The 2946-nt window shown below is 41.4% G+C and overlaps 1 non-coding gene across 1 annotated transcript; it reads left to right on the top strand.

The window, feature by feature from the left end:
* The first annotated feature begins 1152 nt into the window (after positions 1–1152).
* LOC126274068 (5S ribosomal RNA) lies at positions 1153–1271 on the top strand. The gene has a single exon (XR_007549898.1). It is a non-coding gene; the product is annotated as a 5S ribosomal RNA (ribosomal RNA).
* Positions 1272–2946: the final 1675 nt, after the last annotated feature.

The raw sequence follows: 2946 nt of genomic DNA on the forward strand, positions 1-2946 counted from the left end.
AGTAGTATTGAAAGAACTGTTACTGACGCCCGAACAACAGGGAACTGACACGTTTCGAGACTAGAAAATAGTGAATTGATAATGGCTGCGATCTATAATTTACAGAATTCGTATATGCGGTTACAATTTGTATGTTTATTTCGCTTCTTTTTTAGTCATAAATCTTGTGACTCTTGTGACTCCTCAATTAGTGGCTGCATGTATTCCAGTCTACAGAGTTTTTACTCTTTTCAGTACCCTTTAGTATAACGGAAGTTATTTCCTTACGTCTTGACACATGTTCTATGATCCTGCCCCATCTTCTTGGCAGTTTTTTCATATATTCCGTTACTCACCGATTTTGTGGAGAACCCCCTCTTTTCTTATTCCATCAGTCCTACTAATTTTCAACATTCTTCTGTAGCACCACACTACAAATCCTTCGATTATCTTCCGACCCGGTTTTCCTACAGTCCATGCTTGACTGCCATACTAAACTGTGCTCAAAACGTACATTTTCAGAAATTTCTTCCTGAACACTAAGGCCTGTCTTCGATGCTAGTAGACTTCTGTTGGCAACGAATGCCCTTTCTGAATGTGTTCGTCTGCTTTTTATATCATTCTTGCTCCGTCCGCCATGGGCTATTTTGTTGCCTAGGTAGCAGAATTCCATAACTTCATCTACTTCGTGAGTACAAAGTTTGATGTATAGATTCTCACTGTTCTCAATTCTGCTACTTCTCATAACTTTCATCTTTCTTCAGTCTGCTCTCAATCAGTATTCTCTATTCGGTAGACTGTTCAACCCATTTACCAGATCGTATTCTTCCTCACTTTTTTAGAGGATAGCATTGTCTTCAGCGACTCTTATAATTGGCATTCTGTATCGCCTTGACTTTTTGCTTCTTCGATGTATAGATTGAACAGTAGGGGCGACAGACTACATCCCTTCCCTGTATTACACCTTTTTTAACCGAGCACTTCGTACTTGGTCTTCCATTATTATTATTCCCTCTTAGTTCTTGCACGTATTATATGTCATTCGCCCTCCTTTAAAGCTTAACTCTGCTTCTCTCAGAATTTCGAACATCTTGCACCTTTTTACATTGTCCAAGGCTTGTTCACTGTCGACAAATCCTATGAAAGTTTCTTGATTTTTCTTCAGTCTCCCTTGCCAACGGCCATACCATGTTGAATACACCGGTTCTCGTCCGATCACCGAAGTTAAGCAACATCGGGCCCGGTTAGTACGTGGATGGGTGACCGCCTGGGAACACCGGGTGCTGTTGGCTCTAATACTACCCCCATGAACCATGGACCTTGCCGTTGGTGGGGTGGCTTGCGTGCCTCAGCGATACAGATAGCCGTACCATAGGTACAACCACAACGAAGGGGTATCTTTTGAGAGGCAAGACAAACGTGTGGTTCCTGAAGAGGGGCAGCAGCCTTTTCAGTAGTTGCAAGGGCAACAGTCTGGATGATAGACTGATCTGGCCTTGTAACAATAACCAAAACGGCCTTGCTGTGCTGGTACTGCGAACGACTGAAAGCAAGGGGAAACTATGGCCGTAATTTTTCCCGAGGGCATGCAGCTTTACTGTATGATTAAATGATGATGGTGTCCTCTTGGATAAAATATTCCGGAGGTAAAATAGTCCCCCATTCGGATCTCCCGGTGGGGACTACTCAAGAGGATGTTGTTATCAGGAGAAAGAAAACTGGCGTTCTACGGATCGGAGCGTGGAATGTCAGATCCCTTAATCGGGCAGGTAGTTTAGAAAATTTGAAAAGGGAAATGGATAGTTTAAAGTTAGATATAGTGGGAATTATTGAAGTTCGATGGCAGGAGGAACAAGACTTCTGGTCAGGTGACTACAGGGTTATAAACACAAAATGAAATAGGGGTAATGCAGGAGTCGGTTTAATAATGAATAGGAAAATAGGAATGCGGGTAAGCTACTACAAACAGCATAGTAAACGCATTATTGTGGCCAAGATAGATACGAAGCCCACACCTACTACAGTAGTACACGTTTATATGCCAACTAGCTCTGCAGATGACGAAGAAACATAAGTAATGTATGATGAAATAAAAGAAATTGTTCAGATAGTGAAGGGAGACGAAAATTTAATAGTCATGGGTGACGGGAATTCGAGTGTAGGAAAAGGGAGAGAAGGAAACGTAGCAGGTGAATATGGATTAGGGCTAAGAAATGAAAGAGGAAGCATCGGGGTGGAAATCTGCACAGAGCTGAACTTAATCATAGCTAACACTTGGTTTAAGAATCATTAAAGAAGGTTGTATACATGGAAGAACCCTGGAGATACTAAACGGTATCAGGTAGATTATATAATGGTAAGACAGAGATTTAGGAACCAGGTTTTAAATTGTAAGACATTTCCAGGGGCAGATGTGAACTCTAACCACGATCAATTGGTTATAACCTGTAGATTAAAACTGAAGAAACTGCAAAAAGGTGGGAATTTAAGGAGATGGGACCTGGATAAACTAAATGAACCAGAGGTTGTACAGAGTTTCGGGGAGAGCGTAAGGGAGCAATTGACAGGAATGGGGGAAAGAAATACAGTAGAAGAAGAATGGGTAACTTTGAGAGATGAAGTAGTGAAGGCAGCAGAGGATCGAGTAGGTAAAAAGACGAGGGCTAGTAGAATTCCTTGGGTAAAAGACGAAATATTGAATTTCATTGATGAAAGGAGAAAATATAAAAATGCAAAAAATGAAGCAGGCAAAACCGAATACAAACGTCTCAAAAATGAGATCGACAGGAAGTGCAAAATGGCTAAGCAGGGATGGCTAGAGGACAAATGTAACGATGTAGAGGCTTATCTCACGAGGGATAAGATAGATACTGCCTACAGGAAAATTAAAGAGACCTTTGGAGATAAGAGAACCACTTGTATGAACATCAAGAGCTCAGATGGAAACCCAGTTCTAAGCAAAGAATG

This window comes from Schistocerca gregaria, chromosome 5 (assembly GCF_023897955.1).
Source record: "Schistocerca gregaria isolate iqSchGreg1 chromosome 5, iqSchGreg1.2, whole genome shotgun sequence".
NCBI classification, from domain to species: Eukaryota; Metazoa; Arthropoda; class Insecta; order Orthoptera; family Acrididae; genus Schistocerca; species Schistocerca gregaria.